The following is a 21,080-nucleotide window of genomic DNA, read 5'->3' on the forward strand; positions in this document are numbered from 1 at the left end:
TAATTTTAATCCCTCTGGTGGTTGTGAAATGGTATTTAGTCTTAATTTTGTAGTTCCCCAATGTCTAATAATGATGAGCATCTTTTCATGTGCTTATTGACTATTTTTAAATCTTGTGAAATGACTTTTGCCTATATTTTTTAAATTGGGGGTTATCTTTTTAAATTTGGTTGTCTTTTTTAAAAATTTTTTTTTAACGTTTATTTATTTTTGAGACAGAGAGAGAGCATGAACGGGGGAGGGTCAGAGAGAGAGAGGGAAACACAGAATCTGAAACAGGCTCCAGGCTCTGAGCGGTCAGCACAGAGCCCGACGTGGGGCTCGAACTCACTGACCGCAAGATCATGACCTGAGCCGAAGTCGGACGCTTAACCAACTGAGCCACCCAGGCGCCCCAAATTTGGTTGTCTTTTAAGTATTCATTTGTAGGACTTCTATCTCTTCTGGATACAAGTCCTTTGTTATATATATGTTTTTTGGGTATATTCTTCTGGGCTGTTGGTTGACTTTTTAAAAATAGTAAACTTTTAGAACAATTTTAGATTAACAGAAAAATTACAAAAATGGTAGAGTGAGTTACCATATGCCCCCATATCCATTTCTCCCTGTTACATTAGTATGGTACATTTGTTACAATTGCAGTGATAATGATACATTATTATTAACTGAAGTACATACTTTATTCTTTGGTTTTATCCACTGATCATTTTCTGCTCCAGGATACCACATTGCATTTAGTCATCAAAAGTTGCATTATGCTCCTTAGACTATAACAGTTTCTCAGAACTTTCTTCTAAACTTGACAATTGTGAGGCGTATTAATAAGGTATTTTGTAGAATGTCCCTCAACTGGAATTTGTCTGGTGTTTTCCCCATAATTAGACTGGGGTTATGGGTTCTTGGGAGGAAGACCATAGAGGTGAAGTGATATTGTCATTATATCACATCAAGAGTACATAATATCAACATGATTTATTGCTGCTAATGTTAAGCTTAATCACTTGGTTGAGGTAGTATTTGTCAGGATTCGCCACTATAAAATTACTATTTCCCCCTTTTCCAGATTGTTCTCTTTGGAAGGAAGTAACTATGGGCAGCCCACACTTAAGAAGAAGTGGGAAGTTATGTTTCATATTATTCGGGATGGTTTACATGGGAGCTTTGTCTCTTGTCCATTATTTATTTATTCAATCATTTATATCAGGATTCATGGATATTTATTTTATACTTTAGATCATACATTAATACTACTTTATTTTTTTGCTCAAATTGTTCTAACTTTGGCCATTGGTAGCCCTTTCAGTTTGTTCCTCTGTCATTTTCACAATCTCCATGATTTTATGTTGTTGTTAGTTTGTTTATTTTTGTCTATTTATTTTGGTACTTACTTTCTGGCTCTATAAGATGCTCTGGACATAACATACATTGTATTTTCCCTGACCCACTACTAGGACCAGCCATTTCTCTAAAGAACCCTGGTTCCTTTTATTGGACAATGGTACCAGAAACCAAGATCTGGATATTAAGTGTGCTCCTTGCTCCTGGAGAGTCTCTCAGCTGACAGAGTGAAGAAATATACCTGTTTCTATACTAAGATATGTATATACATATCTATAAATATTTCTGTATGTAACCATCTGTATCTATATTAAATTAATCATGGGTTCATGCTGACATCTCCAACTATAATCCATTACCACATGGATCATTCTAGCATCCTCCCATTGCTTATCTGTAACCTCCCAATCCAAGAACAGAAAACTTAACTCTATTGGTTGCTTTTTCATTTTATTCATAGCATCATTGGTGAGTAGAACGTTTTAAATATGATGACGTCTAATTTGTGATTTTTTTTCTTTTATTTTCAGTGCTTTGTTTCTTTAAGAAATACTTGCCTACCACAAGGTCATGAAGTTATTCTCCTGTGTTTTCTTATAGAAATTTGGTAGTTTTATCTCTTATGTTTAGGTCTGTGATCTCCCTAGAATTAATTTTTGTGTGATGTCTCCAATTTTTTCTCACCTTTCTCACTAGTCCAGCATCACATATAAATGAGACGTGTAAGTGTGGCTGTTAGTGAGAAGAGTTCCCTCTGCAAACCCTCAAGTAATTTTCTGAGTTAACTAAAACTGTAGTACTTTGGTGCATTAAGAAATATATAACAAAACATAACATACAGGAGGGACACAACATTGCATGTGCAATCTGTTTAGCAACAAGGCTGAAATTGGCAATCTTAGTGAAAATAATTTCAGCTGAAAAACTGTGGCAGGAAACCATACTGGAATGAACTGAAGCTTCACTGGGAATTACTGAAACACAGGCAGAGATTATAAGTGACAAATCAGTTTTTAGTGATGAAAGGACTTTGAAGATTAATGACTTGTGTTAGATCCCACAGCTAATTAAGTAGCAGAGTCAGAATATATGGCTTATTTCAATGTTGATTTGAGAATGGAAAAGCACATAGGCTTTGGACTCAAATAGATGGGGTTTAAAATTGCAGCTTCACATTGGGCAAGTTCTCTGACTCTCCATTTCCTTATCTACCTCTTAGGAATGTTGGGAAGATTAAATAAAATAATTAGTTCCAGTTCTGCTTCCTACCAAGATGCTGACAAAGCAAAATTGCTGGCTCTCTCCTCCAAGATCAACCCCAAAGGACCCACAGAGGAGGAAAATATGCCAAGGTACCTAGTAAACACCAAATACCAAGGAAATAGAAATTTGGGCGGCAATGTGGATCTTCTGAACTGGTGTATATGAGAAGATGGATATAGCTTGGGGCAGAAGGCAGTGGAGGATAAAATAGGAAATTATTAGAGTTTGGCTTCACTTCTGCTCTGCCATGCTCTTGGGACAAAATGAGCCTGCTCTTATATAGCAGCAAATTAGATCTCTTGGAGATACCTAGAGAAAAATAAAAATAGATATTGGAAAGTGAGAAAATACATTAGAAATATTTGTTGCTGTTTAAAAACTGCTAAGAAGAAAAGAAAGGGGACATATATTCACAATAACCTAGGATGAAAGTCTCTAGATAATATCAAGATATGGAAGATGAGAGTAAAGAGAAAACAGGGATAAGAGGCTGTACTAAAATTCTCATCTAATAAGGAGCTTTTACATATGGTACTTTTGTAAAAGTAGGACACAGAAAATGGGATAAACTGAAATTACAAATTAAAATGATAGAAAAAGTTGTAAATATATCAAAAATTACAGTAAGTATAAATGGAATAAACTCACCAGTCAGAAGATAGATTGGATTTTAAAGATCCAAATACGTGCTGTTTGTAAGATATATACCCAAAGCACATGGATACAGAGTGAAAAATAAAGGAATGGTGTATATTATGTCAGGCAAATACTAACCAAAAAGAAAGCTGATGAACTGTTAGGGATGGATACAGTCACAGTGTCATGACAGAAGGTTCTGTTCACCAAGGTAGAGCAATTTGAAACACGTATACATCTGATAAAATAGATTCACAATGGATGAAGTAAAAGTTTATAGAACTACAGAAAAAACTGATAAACCCACTTTGTTGTAAGTGATTCAACACACCTCTGTCATTATTGATAGACCAAACAGACAAAATATTAGCAAGGATATGTGGAAGATCTGATCAAAATGATTCACAAACTTGACCAAATGAACAAGGAACAATCAGAGAATATATATTTGTCTCAAGTACACATGGAACAGTTACAAATGATCACATACTAGGCCATGAAGAAAACTTCAGCAAACTTCAAAGAATAGATATCCTATAAAGTTAGAGCAAAAAGTAAACTAAAAAATTCCTGTTAAATAACTTGTTTTGGGGCACCTGACTGGCTCAGTCCATACAGCATGCAACTCTTGATCTTGGGGTTGTAAGTTTGAGCCCCATATTGGGTGTAGAGGTTACTTAAAAATAGAATCTTTAGGGGCACCTGGGTGACTCAGTCAGTTGAGCATCCAACTTGGTTTCTACTCATGTGGTGTGCGAATAACATGGAGCCTACTTGGGATTCTCTCTCTCTCTCTCTCTCTCTCTCTCTCTCTGCCCCTCACTTTCTCTCTTTTTCAAAATAAATAAATAAACTTAAAAAAATAAAATATTAAAAAATAACCCTTGGTTTAAGAAGAACTTATGATGGAAATTTAGAAATGCCTAAAACTAAATGGTAATGAAAACAATTCAATCAAAATTTGTAGAAGAAAGAAAAATGGGTGCTTTGAGACAAATTTGAGCCTTACATGCTTAGGGTAGAAAAAAAGAAAATCTCAAAATTAATAAGCTATGTGTTCCTCTTAGGAAACTAGAAAGAAAACAACAAAGCCAAAGAAAATAGAAGGAAACAGGGGCATCTGGCCAGCTCAGAGAAACATGAGACTCTTGGTCTTGAGGTCATGAGTTTGAGCCCTATGTTGGTTGTAGAGGTTACTAAAGGAAAATAAATAAACTTAAAAGGAAAAGAGAAAATATGGGGCACCTGGGTGGCTCAGTCAGTTAAATGTCCGGCTTTGGCTCAGGTCATGATCTTTCAGTCCGTGAGTTTGAGCTTCACGTTGGGCTCTGTGCTGACAGCTCAGAGCCTGGAGCCTCCTTTGGATTCTGTATCTCTTTCTCTCTCTGCCCCTCCCTACTTACTCTCTCTCTCTTTCAAAAATAAATAAACATTAAAAAAGAAAATAGAAATAATGAAAGAAAAAATGAAAGCAATGAAAAAGAAGGCAAAGGTACAATAAGAAAATCAACACCATTAAAAAAAATCAACATAGTTAAAACTTGATTCTTTGTAAAAATTAGCATAGATAAAACTTAATACGATTGATTTAAAAAAGACACACAAATAATGTCATGAATAATAATATACAAAAGGGACTATTCCAGTTACCTATTGCTGTGTAACAAATTATCCCAACGTTTGTATCATAAAACAATATCCACTTTATTTGCTCTTGAGTCAGTGGTTCAGGAATTTGGACAAATATCAGTGGGACAGTTCACCTCTGCTTCATGTCTGTGGTTTCAGTTATATTTCTTAAATGTTTTCCATTGCACAGAGGTAAGGGTAGAGAAGTATGGGTGGTATCTCCAGTGGTCTGAGGAAGTAGCCCAGAGTGGTGTATCACATTCTAAAGTTAGTCAAACTCCCATGGTTTTCCTTAAAAGTCATCTTGAAGCATTTTTCTTCATAAAATGTGAAGTCCATATGGAATTTATTTTAATATTAAAGTGGTGTGTTACTCTTGAAATTTTCAGCAAATGTAGATAACCCAGGAGGAAGCCCCATAATTTTCCTGTGATTAGGTGGATGAGATGTTTATCTTTGGGCAAATGATACCTGAACCTTCGTGGTTCTGAACCTTCATTTTCCCATATACAAATCATGGCAGTATTAATGTCTCTCTACATACACACTGCACAGAGTTGTGTTGAAAGTGAAATGGAAATAATGCATGTGAGAGGTGCCTGGGTGGCTCAGTCAGTTGGGTACCTGACTCTCAATCTCAGCTCAGGTCTTGATCTCAGGGTCATGGAGTCAAGTCCACATTGGGCCCTGTGCTGGGCATGGAACCTACTTAAAAAAAAAAAAATGTATGTGAAAATGTTCTGAAAACTCTAAAGTTCTATATAGATAAAACCTGCTTTTGTTGTGAAAGTATTTTTAATTGGCAAAAAAAAAAAAAGAAAAGAAAGTGATGTTTGTAAAATTACAATCTATTTACACTATATTCGCAAAATGAGTAGGTAGGCTCTTCTGATACAGTGTCTTTGGGAGATCTATGTTTTTTAAGAGTGGGGCACCTGGGTGGCTCAGTCAGTTAAGCATCCGACTTCAGCTCAGGTCATGATCTCGTGGTCCATGGGTTCAAGCCCCACGTTGGGCTCTGTGTTGACAGCTCAGAGCTTGAAGCCTGCTTGGGATTCTGTGTCTCCCTCTCTCTGCCCCTCCCCCACTCACGCTGTCTCTGTCTGTCTCTCAAAAATGATTTAATGTTAAAAAAAATTAAGAGTGATTGTCTGAGGGTAATTATTCCTTTTAACAAATTCGTAAACCATGCTAGTAGTTTCAACAAATGAGATAGGGATAGAAGGGAATAGAACCTCTGGAACAAAATGAGTTGTTGGATTTATATGAAATTTTATTTATCTGTGTTCTATTTAAGCATTTCTAGGTTAAACTGCATAAATTGGCAAAGATATCTCAGTTGAGATTTTTACCATCAGAGGGGCACCATCTTCCCAGTTAAAGAAATATTTTTAAGTTAATAAGTACAAGTCTGCAAATTATTGTTCTTTCTATAAACTTTAACTGTGTAACATTTATGATGCATTCTAAATTAAAATAATGATGACCTAAAATCAGAATGATATCTCAGTATTAAAAATTAATGAATCAGCAGTTTTTGTAATTTCAGAAATCCTGAAATAAAAAACTGTCAAGAAAAAAGCTTTAGAAAAGAGGTCATGGTGTCACTTAAAAATATATCAAAATTCCAAAAATAAAATAAATTAAAATAAAATAAAAAATATGTCAAAATTCCATTACTATATATTTTAGGGTAAATGAATACACATATGCAGAAGAAAGAATTCTATAAATAAATTGGTGATTTTCTTCTATGTGGCAGGAAATCATGCCAAGATCATATTTATAACAATGAATTCAGGTGTGTAAATGGGGAATTACTTTTACATAGCTGATGACACTGTAAATTAATATAATCTTTTTAGAAAGTACTTGGACAGTATGTGCTAAGAACCATAAAAACTTCAGAGCCTTTTGACCCCAAAATGCCATATCTGATGATTTATCACAAAATCATATGCTTAAAGATGTTCAGCAGTTTCCAGACAATGAAAAACTGTAAGCAATTTAAATGTCAACAATGGGAGAATGGTTTAGTAAACAGTCTAATATGTTTGATGGCATAACATGCAATCACTAAAAACATAAGTATGAAAGCCAAACATCATAGAAAAATGCATGTGACGTAGCGTTAGTGTTAATGAAATGTACAACGCTTGTTCACTGTTGAAAAACTGGACAGGAATATAGCAAAATTATGGCCATGTTAAAGAGGAGATGGAGAAGATTTTTTTCTTTCCTCTTTTCTTCAAAATGTTTAATAGCAAGATGCTGTTTCTTTACAATTACAAATGTATTAAATTATTTTCACAATGTCAATCTTAAGAAAGATCAGAGACTATAAGTTTTAGACATGTTCAGTGGTTATTTGGAGGCTTGGAGAGGATAAGATCTCAATGTGTTGATATAGTTTGGAAAGTGGAGCATTTGTTCCTCCACTCCACTTGCATACTATTTTTAATACCGTAAAAGGGTATTGATCAAATGGTAAAGAGTTGCAGTGTAGGAGTATTGATCAAGTGGTAAAGAGTGGTAGTGTAGGAGTCCTGACAGCAATAACTCCGTCTTTGGCCCTCCATCTTGTCCATGCCCTGAAATGACCTCCCTCAGGCCTTTGTGTTCCAGGTCCCTGGGGGTAATGTAAGCCCTGACCACAAGGCTGGAAGTCTTGTTCTGATCTTCCCTAAACTAGCACACAAAAGGTGCCACTTTAGGTAACTATCCTGTGACCTCACCACCGTGCCCTTCCCTCTATAAACACTGGGGATTAAGGTCAGGACTGGACAGAGAATAACTGAGTGGAGCTTGGATCATTTGTCCACTGGATTCCACCTCACCCCCACCCCAACCCCCATCTGTAAGTTACCCTGGATGAAAGTCTAAACTGGATGGAATGGCTTGCATCATTTTTCAGTCTCAAAGTAACTTCCTGGAGACTGGAGGATACTTCCTGGAGTTTGGAGGATATTTTACTGTCCCTGCTCCACCTTCTAACAGGGAGGATGGTGGGGAGGAGCTCGACAACCCGCAATTAACCAAATTGTAGCATTAATTTATATTTATTTACCTTAAAAAATTGGTTATAGATGGGGCACCTGGGTGGCTCAGTCAGTTAAGCATCCAACTTCGGCTCAGCTCATGATCTCATGGTTCGTGAGTTCAAGCCCCATGTCAGGCTCTGTGCAGACAGCTCAGAGCCTGAAGCCTGCTTCAGATTTTGTGTCTCCCTCTGTCTCTGCCCTCCCCTGTTCATACTCTTTCTCTCTCGCTCTCAAAAATAAACATTAAAAAAATTTTTTAAAATAAACATTAAAAAGTCATGTATAGAACCCACCAAATTTAGATAATTGGTTATCTTTTAAATATTCTTGTAAAATTTAATTCAACATTCATTGAGCCCTAAATACTAAGTACTGTATTTAAGCATTGCGTACAACATAAATAAGATACAGTTCTTGCCTTCAAATAGTTCTTCCAGTGGTGAAGAACTTGTAAACACCTTGTAACAAATCCAGAGGAACTATGGTGATCCCATGCAGCATTAATCAAGTTTTTTAGCTAAGCAATCACTTAATCAGCTAAACATCAATTGCTTAGTGAGTGTTGCTGCTAATGACTAAACTAAACTTAGTGAGATTTTAATGCACACCAATAACCTTTGAACATTGTGCTATTCTGAGTATTTTATATTTTTTAATGTCTATTTATTTATTTTGAGAGAGAAAGAGTACGTGTGTACTAGCAGTGGAGGGGCAGAGAGAGAGGGAGAGAAAATCCCAAGCAGGCTCCACGCTGGGGCTCCATCCCAAGAACCTTGAGACTGCGAACTGAGCCAAAATCAAGAGTCGGTCACTTAACCAATTGAGCCACCCAGGCGCCCCTATTATCAGTCTTTTAAATCAGAGTAGTTCTTAGGGGTGTCTGGGTGGCTCAGTCAGTTGAGTGGTTGAGCCTCCAACTTTGGCTCAGGTCATGATCTCATGGTTCATGAGTTCAAGCCCCGCACTGAGCTCATTGCTGTCAGTACCAAGCCTGCTTCAGATCTTCTGTCCCCCTCTCTCTCTGCTCCTCCCTCGCTTGTGTTCTCTCAAAAATATATAAAATGTTTAAAAAAATCATGGTTAGGGGCTCCTGGGTGGCTCAGTCAGTTAAGCATCTGACTTCAGCTCAGGTCATGATATCACGGTTCGTGAGTTCAAGCCCTGTCGGGCTCTGTGCTGACAGCTCAGAGCCTAGAGCCTGCCTCGGATTCTGTGTCTTCCTCTCTCTCTGCCCCTCCCCTGCTCTGTCTCTCTCCTTCAAAAATAAATAAATGTTAAAAAAATTGTAAAATCATAGTTCTTTCATATTTTATAATAAACATTTTTTAAAATTTTTTTTAACGTTTTTATTTATTTTTGAGACAGAGAGAGACAGAGCATGAACGGGGGAGGGGCAGAGAGAGAGGGAGACACAGAATCAGAAGCAGGCTCCAGGCTCTGAGCCATCAGCCCAGAGCCCGGCGCGGGGCTCGAACTCACGGACCGCGAGATCATGACCTGAGCCGAAGTCGGCCGCCCAACCGACTGAGCCACCCAGGCGCCCCATAAACATTTTTTTTTTAATGAGTACAGTCTCAATTGGATACTGGTGAACTGTCCTCCATAAAAATCTCAAAACCATTCTTCCAAGAAGAAGATTTTGCTGCTCCATGGAGCAATAGCTTTATCAATGAGGCCTTTAAAGATATTTACATTATGGGGTGCCTAGGTGGCTCAGTCAGGTAAGCAACCGACTGTTGGTTTCAGTTCAGGTCACGATCCCATGGTTCATAGGTTCAAGCTCCACATCAGATTCTGCACTTCCAGTGGAGGATTCTCTTTCTCTCTTTCAAAATAAATAAATAAATAAATAAACTTAAAAAAATAAAATCTTTAAAAGAATTTACATTAAAAAAAGAAAGATGGGAAAGTACTATCAAAGTAATGAAAATTTTTCAAAAGCAGAATCCAGAACTATAGAGTTTTAATCCAGTTTTGGAAAATAAAATATCTATACTTAATTATAACGATTGCTCTTGGTTAATAAGCTCTTTCTATGCTGCAGTCACTGTTTTGAAAGTGCTTTACCCATTTAATCCTCACAAGAACCTTATGAGGTAGCTAGGGTTGGAAACTGAGAAACAGAGGAGTAAGTCATTTGCCTTGAAGTAACCTCCCCCAGGTCACACAGAGAAAGTGGACAAAGAAAAAGTATTTGAAGGAAATGCCAGAATTCTAGATCCAGAGGTAATTTTCATTTTCTTCTTTGCTTACATATTTTCCTAATTTTTCTGCAGTGAGCCTAAATCAGTTTGTAATATAAAATTGTTTAAAAATAAGATATTCAAGTTTTACAGTCAATAGAATTGCTCAATAAAATAGTAAATGGAGTGCTGCAAGCCAATGTATTTCAGTGAACATGCAAAGAGCATTTGTATTGACTATTTGATAGTTTCTTATAGTTTAAATGGGAACATGAAATGATGTCAGAATATTCCTTTCAGTGACCTTAAAATCCTTAGGCTTGCATTTGGAGCCCGTTTCACACGCACCCCCCCCCCCCCCCCCCCACACACACCATGGGAACACATGCTATATAAAATGTAACTTTACACAAAACTTCTTCAGGGTAAATCTAATACATTTTAATATAATCCTGACCTAAAACAGAGCAATGCAGGGTCAGCAGTCTGCTACGTAACTGGTTTTTTACTGCAAGTCCCCACTTTAAAGCCATCCTACTGGCCCATCTTAAAGGGATAGCCCTTAATGTCTTGACTACTTGACTACAAATTTGAATCCACACCTCTCTGACTTCAGTGTTTATGCTCTTTCTAGAATACCATGCTGTCTCTCAAAAAGATCATACCAATGCTTTTCTTTGGCTTCTTGTATTCTGAAAATTAAAGATGTTCGTGTAATACTGAAGTAAATGTCAGGGTACACCTCAGAAAACATGCCAATTGAAATGATTTACCAATGATTCATATTTAGTGAAAGATAGAACTGAAACATGAATGTGGGTCTACTTTTCCCCCTGTTAAGTCATCATGAGTTACAAACATACCTGATCTCTGAGGCCTTATCCTAACAGACTGAGGTAGACAGGAAGGCTGCCCCTAATCTGGCAAAAGTCTTTAATGCTGACTCAGGGTACTTCTAATCATTTCTATCCCTGGGACCCTGAAGTGTATCTTATTGTAATGGTATCCAATTTCAGGAAGAGCTTTGAAAAACTTCTTCATAATTCCTTTATGCTATTAGTGATATACCTGGAAGTAGGAGAGAATGCTTCTGGTTCACAATGATGAAGGAATCCCTGCTAAGGGGGGAAAACAGGGCTGATCAGCAGCCCTGAGCTTCATTTTAAGGTGGCTAAGCCTGCCCTGCAGCTGAAGAGAAAAACTGGAATCTAAGAAAATAAGAGTTAATTTAGTGTGGCAGAGAATTTGTGGTTTCCAAAAAAGGAGGGAGTAGTGTGGGGTCTCCGGATTGGGTGGGGACCACCAAATGTGGGATAACTCGATGTAGCGGAGGCTGGTGGCAAGGGCAGTGAAAGAATTTACAGAAGGCAGAACAAAGGAGTTAGAAGTTTATTGAACACACTGCAAGGGGGCAGCAGGCAGGACAACAAAGCAGAGACTGTCTGCCAAGAGGCAGTGTGTGTGAGGGGGAGCTATAGTTAAAAGAGGCAGGTGAGATAGGGTGCCTGGGTGGCACAGTCGGTTAAGCAGCGGACTCTAGGCTTAGGTCGCGATCTCATAGTGAGCTTGAGCCCCGCATCAGGCTCTGCGCTGATGGTGTGGAGCCTGCTTAGGATCCTGTCTCTCATTCTCTTCTGCCCCTTCCCCGTTTGTGCTCGCGCACATGCTCTCTCTCTCTCTCTCTCTCTCTCTCTCTCTCTCTCTCTCTCTCTCAAAATAAATAAACATCAAAAATTTTAAAAATAAAAAGAGGAAGGTAAGGAAGTATGGGAACATACGGAATTCTCCTTTTTTGGTAACAGTGTCCATGTAAGTAACCCATTGGTCAGCTAGGGCTTATGGCTATTTTGAGGTGGGTCACCTAATGGGTCTGTTGGCATTCAGCCGGGTGGTCACTGTGGGCCCTTCTACCTTAGTCAGGTTTCCATTGCTCAAGTTGGTTGCCTACAAGTGGCCTCTAGAAATAGGGAGAAAAAAGAGCTAAGGATAATTTTGAACCTGTAAAATCTGCTTTTGTTAGTTACTGTCAAGGGCATGGTAACGAGAAATCTTATTCTCTAAAATCCTAGACCTGAGCTGTCCAAAGTGGTTGCCACCAGCCACATGCAGCTTTTGCACACCTGAACTAGTAACTAGGGTGACTAAAAAATGAATTTTTAATTTTACTTAATCTCGAGTAGTTTAAATTTAAATTTGCGAATTCATACTTCATCCAATTATTAGAAAGCTGTTAGATATGTTTGTAACAACTTGGGTATGTGGATATGCTTTCCAACTATAAATTTTATGGCATCTAAATACAGATCAAGCTTTCCAATGAAAATCTAAAGTCCAAATTGAGAGCTGCTATCCTGGACTCAAGAGATGAGGTACAAAAAAGTAAAATATCTAATATTCTGTGTTGAAATATTTCAGATAAATTGTGGTTATTGAGTTAAAACCTATTACTAACATTAATTTCACCTGTTTCTTTTTTAATGTGGCTATTAGAAAATTTTAAATTGCGTGTGTGACTTGCATTACATTTCTATTTGAACATGCTGTCATATTATAAATATGATATGTTGCCATTTGAAATATCAGTGAGAATGGTATGTCTCATTCCCACTCAGGAGATCTGAGCCCTGGGGTATGCCTGGATGGCTCAGTCAGTTAAGTGTCTGACTTACTTTTTGCTCAAGTGATGATCTCACAGTTCATGAATTTGAGCCCTGCCTTAGGCTCTGTGCTTATAGTGTGGAGCCTGCTTAGAATTCTCTCCCTCTCCCTCTGCCCCTCTCCTGCTCTCTCTCATTCAACAAAAATAAATAAAGTTAAAAAAAAAAATCTGAGTTCTGTGGGTTACTTTAACCCAGGGAAGCAGCCTCAGTTTCCAACCAAGAGCTTCAGATAAGAGGTTTTTAAATTGTAGTTTAAAAGGAAACAGGTAATCAGGATAGAATATTCCTAACAGAACTTCAAAAATGTTTCCAACGGAAGGCCAAGGCCATGTAAACAATGTTTCTCCTCTGGCTATCAAGCCCCTGTCCTTTGGAGTGGTTACTGGGTTTTTTTGTTTTTTGTTTTTTTAACCAGTGATATGCATTGTTCTGCTTTGTTCCTGTTGCCTCCAGAACAAAGATTACAGAGAAACCTCAGTTGCTAAACTGTCCCTGCTTCATGACATCACACATTCAGAGCTGATCCCCACTTATCCTGTTCCCTCTTCAGAATTCATCAACACCGGGCTCCAACACTAAGGTAAGCTCCTCCCAAGTGTCTTGTGCCCAGACATCCCAGGGTCCAGGAGAGGCCTTATGCTCCTCTTGTAGTAGCAGCAGGTAAATACACCAAACTTTAAGCACAAGTGTGTTTCTGGTGGTCTTCATCTGATGGGCTTTATCTTGACATGGAGTCTTGAAATCTTGAAATTGATTACCATAAAGGAGCAAGACAAATCGTTCATTGATTCCAGAGAAATCTATAATGTAAAGGGTAGAAAGCAGTTTTAGAGTCCAACCAACAAGGCTCTAGTCCTGGAGCTGCTCAGTTTCTGTTCTCAAACTTCATTAATGTGGGTAATAATCAAAACATCTATTTCATAAGGTGGTAAGAATATAATGAAATACCCTACCTAGAAAGCTTGGCATAGCTGCTGGCATACAGTGAGCACTTTATTTAAAAAAAATTTTTTTTTTAAAGGTTTGCTTCTTTCTGAGAGAGAGGGTGCAAGCAGAGGAGGGACAGAGAAAGAGGGAAACACAGAATCTTAGGCAGGCTCTAGGCTCTAAGCTGTCAGCACAGAGCCCAACATGGGGCTCGAACCCACAAACTGTGAGATCATGACTTGAGCCAAAGTCAGTCACTTAACCACTTAACTGACACCCAGGCACCCCTAGTAAGCACTTTAAAATGGTAATTACTGTTAGCTGACCACAAAGAGGAAAGTTAGCATGATGACCAAATCCTGTGTTCTCTGCACCAGGTCTGTTTCTGGCAAGACAGGAAGTGGGGGCTGGGTGGTAAATGGAACTTAATTAATAAATTTGCCTGAACAGCAAAAGCTAAAGGAAGGTAAAAGGGGCTCTAAATTCTCCATTGGAATCAAAAGATGAAGTAATTGCAGATAAAGCATTCTCCTTTTTAAAAATTTGTTCTGTTTTCTCATGCTTTGAAGATGCTCTTATACTTTATATACCTAATAAACTTTTAATGCCTAGTGGCCCAAGCCTTGGAATAGCAGGCTACCATGATGAGAAAAGGGTAGTAGTGAAAAGAGTGTGGGCTTTGGCCCTGCAGACATGGGTTTAAATGCCAATACTGCCATTTTTTTAATCCATAGGTTAAAGGCTACATATGGCATTGGTCAAGAGACTTCTTCCCGAGCCTCCTTTTGATAACAGCATCTTCCTCATAGAATTTTAAGATAAATTAAAGTACAAATAACAGATTTTCCATAAATGGTAATTTAAAATATTAACAATGTCAACAACAATAATAGCTATACCCTTGGATCTACCAGTAGAAACTATGTACATTTCTATTTAAAATATTGAGAAATGGGGGCGCCTGGATGGCTCAGTCAGTTAAGCAACTTGATTTCGGCTCAGATCATCATCCTGCAGTTCATGCATTCAAACCCCATGTCGGTCTCTGTTCGGACAGTGCCAAACCTATTTGGGATCCTCTCTCTCCTTCTCTCTCTGCTCTTCCCCTGCTCGCATGCTCTCACTCTCAAAATAAATAAATAAACTGAAATAAACTAAACTAAAATATTGAGAAATGAGAGGTGCCTGGCGAGCTCAATTGGTTGAGCGTCCGACTTCAGCTCAGGTCATGATCTCATTGCTGGTGGGTTTGAGCCTGCATTGGGCTCTGTGCTGACAGCTCAGGGCTTGGAGCCTGCTTCGGATTCTGTATCTCTCTCTCTCTCTCTCTCTCTTTCTGCCCCTCCCCCACTCATGCTTTGTCTCTCTCTCTCTCTCCCTCTCAAAAAAAAAAGCATTTAAAACATTTTTTAAAAAAATTGAGCAATGAAGAACAAGAGGTATTGGTATCAAAAACTAGTAAAAATGACAAAATTTAATGTTGGTCACAACTATAAATTGGGAGAGTCTTTCTAGAAAACAAGCATAAAAGATGTTTCCTAATCAGTTTCTTGTGGTAAAGGATGGGTAAGATTTTCCTTAATTCACAACACTTTAAGCCATTGCTTTCAGTCAGCATTCCGCCCCCCCCCCCCACCCCGGCCCCGCCAAATGTCCATTTTGAGATTTAAAGAAAGTTGAACCCCTTCAAACTTTTCTTTTCTCCTCCACTTATTGCTGCTTTCTTATACCAATCATTAAAGGCTGTTGATGATTCTTCCCTCATAAAATGGTCTTAGAAAACAGCAGAAATGCAAGAAATACGTTGATTGACACTTTTACTATGTAGATGTTCAATATAAAGTGACAAAGAAATCATTTTTTTTTATGCTGCTGTGAATTCATTTCAAAATGATTGAAAACACTTTTCAAATTTTCTGTAAAACTTAAGCACACACCTCTAAAATTATCTATGAAAATGTATAAATACAGCAGTGACATATTACAATTATTTAAAAGTTAGACACACGTATTAACAAAACCTGGAAGGAATGGTGTGATGTGGCAAGATTGTACAGAGCTTTCTTGTATTTTAATTCTTACTGGTGTTGTAATAATAGTTTTTATTTATTTATTTATTTTTTATTATTAAAAAAAAATTTTTTTTTTTAACGTTTATTTATTTTTGAGACAGAGAGACACAGAGCATGAATGGGGGAGGGGCAGAGAGAGAGGGAGACACAGAATCGGAAGCAGGCTCCAGGCTCTGAGCCATCAGCCCAGAGCCCGATGCCGGGCTCGAACTCATGGACCGCGAGATCGTGACCTGAGCCGAAGTCGGCCGCCCAACCGACTGAGCCACCCAGGCGCCCCAATAATAGTTTTTATACAACAAATAATAGTTTAAAAATTCTTGTGAATAGCTCAATCTAACTATATGTCCCTGAAGATCTAATTAAATGTTAAAAGCTTCAGTTATTAAAAAAAAACATATCTGTAAAACCCACTTCTTTCTTTAAAAGAAAATGTTTTACTTGCTGCATAATTTATTGTATTTTATATATGTTATAGATTACAAATTAACCATTTTCTTCTTCTTAGCTAGGTAAGCTATTTTTAATTTTCCCATTATACATAATCCTTTAATTAACATATTTTAAAATGTCAAGTTTTGTTCAAGCTTTTCTTTTATATCACAACATTCCCCCCCTCCCCTTATTTCCCTAGTCTTTACAATGGGGGAAACAGTGATATAATTTTTCAAAACTGTTTTTAAAACTGACATAAGTAAAAATACTTGTTAAACAATGCAAAATGTATGCATTTACACCACCACCTGTCACTCCTCGCCACTGCCACTTCCTTGTGAGTGTGATCCCTTTCAGTGTTACCACATTTCTGGTTATTTCCTGGGAGAGAATCCCAGTGGGGGAATTACTGAGTATCAAGGGCTCCAATAATTTAGAAATTATAGAAACATTAAAGGAAATCATTTGTGGAAAAATAGAAAAATTGAAATACATAGATGTACAATGAGAAACATTTGCACAAAAGAAGATAAAGATAAAGATAAAAGTAATGGAGTGGTGAAATGTTTGCAATTAATGTGTCAGATAGACATTTGGTATCTAAAAGGGGACTGATATGGGGCGCCTGGGTGGCTCAGTCGGTTGAGCGTCCGACTTCGGCTCAGGTCATGATCTCGTGGTCCGTGAGTTCGAGCCCCGCATCGGGCTCTGGGCTGACAGCTCAGAGCCTGGAGCCTGTTTCGGATTCTGTGTCTCCCTCTCTCTCTGACCCTCCCCCGTTCATGCTCTGTCTCTCTCTGTCTCAAAAATAAATAAAAACATTAAAAAAAATTAAAAAAAAATAAAAGGCGACTGATAATAAATTTCTGTGGACAATAACTAGCATCCAGTAAGTAAGTAACTATTTTACAGAAGTAAATGAGAGCTAGGGGTAAAGGAATTTGCCCAGTTCCTGAAGGGATTTACACTCTGATGCCTGTGCTAAGTCTATATTCTTAATGACTATAATATATACTTTCTTGTATTCAGGACTAATGTGTATTTGTTACATGAAGTTGAGATTTCATGACTAAATATGTAATGTGATTTATATTGATAGAGAGTATATATAGGAACTGTGATTGAACTTAACAGAATGCTGGAATAGATTATTAGAAATGGTTTTACTGGATGAATTTTTCTGTGACTCTGATAATGAAATGTTGGGTGATTTCTTCTTTTGAAAGACTCCATGCTCATTAACCCTGCCTTGTCATTCTCGTTAATTTTTGTTAGTGTTTCATTCTAGTTGTTTCCCAAGTGTTTCTTTTTGGGTAAATTATTTGTGCATCTGTATAAAACTAAGGAGACCTGTTTGTTTTGTTTTTTGGGAGAGAGAGAGAGAGAATGGGGAGGGGCAGAGAGAGAGGGAGAGAGAATCCCAAGCAGGCTCTGTGCTGACAGCAATGAGAGGCTCAAACTCACAGACCCCGAGATCATGACCTGATCCAAAATCGGACACTTAAATGACTGAGCCACCCAGACGCCCTGAGAATATTACTCTTCTTTCTACTTCCACGTCCCAATTTTTCTCAGCTATATTAATGTGCCTGAGTAATACTGTATAATATTAACTTGTTTTTTTCCCTTTTCCATTTCTCCATTTAAGCAAGTTATGGGCTCTGAATGTTATCACTTCAGGGGAGGCATAGGACAGAGAGGAAAGCAGACTTAACCTGTAAAATTTTTCCTGGCTTTTATTTTCCATAAGCCTAAACTCATTGAGTTGCATAGGATTTGGGAAAGGGAGCTTGATGACTCACAGAAAGAAGAGGTGGGAGAGGCTTCTCCCTGAGATTTCATGAAGGTGGTAGTGAGAAGCTGTGTGAGACTCAAACACTGCTCCATAGTGGAGCCCTGGGAGGGTGGCATCAGATATATAGGAAAGGCAGGACACTGGCACAAGCTTCTCAACCTCAGCTAGGACTCCCATACCACATGTGGGACCCCAAAAGAGCAGGGATCTGCTGCATGGGAAACAACCATTTGTTGAGGCTCTGAGTTACCTGAGTACAGATTACTGATGACTAGAGTGTCCCCCTTCTCTCTGAGGCTTTGGTAACTGTGTCTTTTGGGACCCAGGGGATAGAAATCTCAAAAATGTTTGTTTACATTTCCCATCAAGCAGGTCTTAGAGGGAAGGTGGGGGGAATAAAGAGGATATTCCCCAGAGGCAGACATTGAATTGAAGTGTAGGAAATAAAGTGTTATTTCTTACATACTTGAATTTGTTGGCTGAGGTTTATACTCTGCCACGTGATTTTTAAATTGTTAAGGCTTATGACATTCACATGCTACTCTGTAATATGTCTCCTGTACTTTGCGCATTGTTTGATACCCCAAAATGAAGCCAATGAACCGTATGTATGATGTTAGGATTACATACGTATTATTAACTATAAGCCAAATATTGTGATTGGACTAATTTAGAAGGAAACCAAATCCTATGACATTAAAACTTTGCTGCTTAAATCTTTCCTTCCTTTTTTTCTGGTTCTACTTAGTTGACATCATTATTGTATAACCTGATGCCTTGGATTCCTATTTTTGTGCTGAAGGATTTCCTCTCGTAATTTTTCAGGTAGGGAGTATCAATGGTAGATGTTTTATTCCCAGATGTCTTTATTTTGTCCTCATGCTTAATTAACAATAAAGCTAATTTTTTTTTAAAAAAAATCTTCCTTTAGACCTTTAAGACATTACTTCACTTTCTTCTATATTCTTACTTTTTGTCCACTTTCTATAACAGATTAAGGGAAGTAAATTAAAGTCTCTATCCTCTAGCATGTTTCTATTTTGCCTTGTATCTGCTATAGTTTTTGCTTTATGACTATTGGTGCTATGTTATTTGGTGTATAGATTTTATATTTTCATTGTGAATTCTGCCTTTTTTATTATGAAATATCTTGTTTAATGCTTTTTTGGTACAAATTATTAAGTTACTGCAAGTCTTAAGTTACTGCAAGTCCTTTAAGTTTTCTTAAAGGAAACATCTTTAAGAAACTACACTGAAAGTTGTTCTACAGCCAACTTCTCTCTTTGAATTTGCTGATACTGAGCCTGAATCTTATCTGAGCCTTCTTAGAGAGAAGCTGACTGGCCTTTGGCCTAAGATGCAATTTCTTCTCTATTGATTTTTTTTTTTTCAGGAAATTCAAATGCATTTGCTTTCTGTTTTCCAAGTAGTTCTGGTACACTGATGGTACACTAATTATTTTCTACTGATATGGTTTTTTGAAAACGATCTGCCTTGGAATTTCAGTGGGGGAGGAGGTAGGGTACAGGATGAATCATATGTCACAGTCTACAACTTGACCTGGAATCTTTCCTATAACAAAATCTTAAGCTCCATATTTATAGGAATAAAACCTTATTTGGTGTCCATCCATTTTCTTCTTCTCTCTCTTACTCTTCAACATGCATTGGATGCTGAAATCATTTGATCATCTAATTTATCATCTTTACACTTTCCCTTAATATTTATTAAAATCTTCAGTGCTGGAATTCTCTTTTCTCCCCCCCATAATGAAAATGTTGGAAAGACCTATCTGGATGATGTATATCTAGTGCATTCAAAAATTCCAGTTATATATTTTTTGATATCTTAATGTTAGGTAGCCATTTTAAAATGGCATAATTCCAAACAGAATTACAGCAACTTGTAGTCAGAATATAGTACAATAATAAAACATATATCAGTATGTCCAAAGGTTTGAATAAATTTCTTGCATGTAATTTTATTCTTTTTTTGACTGAAAATGACACTTTTATTTCCCCTAGGAACAAGCTTCTCCTAAAAGGAAATTGTTAAGCTCTAGATCACAGTTTCCCAGTTGTGCTTGAAGGGACCTGGCTGTGTGTGACTAAGTGTTAAAATGAGTAATACCAAGAGTGAGGGTCTAAGGATTCAGAGACAGCTGCCCAGTAGATTCCATGGGAGAACACAGGGTCTAGAGCCTTGGACTGAACCTTTAGAGGGAAAAGACACAGAGGGACAGAAGGAAGACAAAAAGAGTACACAGGCCATATGAGGGTAGAGAGGTGATGATTTCCAAGGTTTTAAATTCAGTTCAATCGGTACAGCGTCATGACCCAAGTGCAGCCATGGCCATCTGTACAATGAACAGGCACACCTCCCAGACAGTGTGGGTTCCGTTCCAGACCACAGGCACATCCCTTCTTGGAAATTGGCGAGAGGCAAAGCATAGGAGTCAGTAGAAACAGACTACAGGGTGTGGCTAGAGACAGAAACTCTGAGCCCTGTTCTCCGTCATGCCAGGACAAGGACCAGTTCAGATCAAGCTCTTGTAAATGAACAACCGGAGCAGCAGCAATCTCCTGACAGGAACATCCAGGGCAGGTGTTCCTCATCTTTGTGTCCTAGAGCTGTGCTATCCAGGGGACTGTCATTTTATTCTTTTTTTTTTAAGTATCACTTTATTTATTTGTTTGTTGTTTGTTTTAGAGAGAAAGAGGATGCAAGTGAGCAAGGGGGAGAGAGAGAGAGAGAGAGAGAGAGAGAGAGAGAGAGCGCGAAGTGGGGTTCGTGTTTACCTGAAGCATGTTCACACCAAGCGGGGCTCGAGCTCACCCGATGTGGGACTTGAACTCACAAACCGAGAGATCATGACCTGAGCTGAAGTCAGATGCTTAATGACTGAGCCACCCAGGCGCCCCCTGTAACTTTATCCTTATAGTTTTTATACATTACCAGCTTCAAGGCATTTCACAGCTAGAAGGCTAATAATATTTGCAATAAGTCATTTTTTTCTTAATATGCTAAATATTCAAGCAGAAATTTATATACTCGATTTAACTGTAAATATAAGTGATGTCGTTATCTATATAATCTTAAAT

The 21,080-nt window shown here is 37.9% G+C and overlaps 2 long non-coding RNA genes across 2 annotated transcripts in view; one reads left to right on the forward strand and one right to left on the reverse strand.

The window, feature by feature from the left end:
• Nucleotides 1–1,216: 1,216 nt before the first annotated feature.
• LOC131517250 (uncharacterized) overlaps nucleotides 1,217–21,080 on the forward strand; it is a 47,647-nt gene continuing 27,783 nt past the window's right edge. Inside the window, exons 1-4 of the long non-coding RNA XR_009264475.1 lie at nucleotides 1,217–2,690; nucleotides 12,394–12,459; nucleotides 13,204–13,330; nucleotides 18,728–18,804. This is a non-coding gene — a long non-coding RNA (uncharacterized LOC131517250). The remainder of the gene's footprint in view (nucleotides 2,691–12,393; nucleotides 12,460–13,203; nucleotides 13,331–18,727; nucleotides 18,805–21,080) is intronic.
• The window catches only part of LOC131517249 (uncharacterized), a 58,777-nt gene continuing 51,020 nt past the window's right edge, over nucleotides 13,324–21,080 (reverse strand). The window contains exon 4 of the long non-coding RNA XR_009264474.1: nucleotides 13,324–13,550. This is a non-coding gene — a long non-coding RNA (uncharacterized LOC131517249). The remainder of the gene's footprint in view (nucleotides 13,551–21,080) is intronic.

Source organism: Neofelis nebulosa, chromosome 7 (genome assembly GCF_028018385.1).
Source record: "Neofelis nebulosa isolate mNeoNeb1 chromosome 7, mNeoNeb1.pri, whole genome shotgun sequence".
Lineage (NCBI taxonomy): Eukaryota > Metazoa > Chordata > Mammalia > Carnivora > Felidae > Neofelis > Neofelis nebulosa.